This window comes from Arachis duranensis, chromosome 2, assembly GCF_000817695.3.
Source record: "Arachis duranensis cultivar V14167 chromosome 2, aradu.V14167.gnm2.J7QH, whole genome shotgun sequence".
NCBI classification, from domain to species: Eukaryota; Viridiplantae; Streptophyta; class Magnoliopsida; order Fabales; family Fabaceae; genus Arachis; species Arachis duranensis.
Window position 1 is genome coordinate 74655884 of NC_029773.3, and position 600 is coordinate 74656483.

A 600-nucleotide genomic window follows, 5' to 3' on the forward strand; every position below is an offset into this window, starting at 1 on the left:
ATATGCGCCCGGCCTAGAGTAGAATGGAAGTGGTTGTCAGTCACGTGCGTTCATAGGTGAGAATGATGATGAGTGTCATGGATTATCACATTCATCAAAGTTAAGTGTAACGTATATCTTGGAATAAGGATAGAGATCCCACTCATCCTGAAATCCCTGAGATGCCTCAAGGGATGCATTTTCCTCCACACAACTATTGGGAGCAACTCAACACATCTTTAGGGGATTTGAGTTCCAATATGGAGCAACTAAGGGTGGAGCACCAAGAGCACTCCATTATCCTCCATGAAATAAGAGAGGACCAAAGAGCCATGAGGGAGGAGCAACAAAGGCAAGGAAGAGACATTAAGGAGCTTGAGCACTACATAGGATCTTCAAGAGGAAGAACAAGCCGCCATCACTAAGGTGGACCCGTTCTTTAATTTCCTTGTTCTTTATTTTTCCGTTTTTCGAAAATTATTGCTTATGTTTATCTATGTTTGTGTCTTGTGATCATTAGTGTCCTAGTGTCTATGCCTAAAAGTTATGAATGTCCTATGAATCCATCACCTCTCTTAAAAAAAATGTTCTTAATTGAAAAAGAAAAGAATTGCATGAATT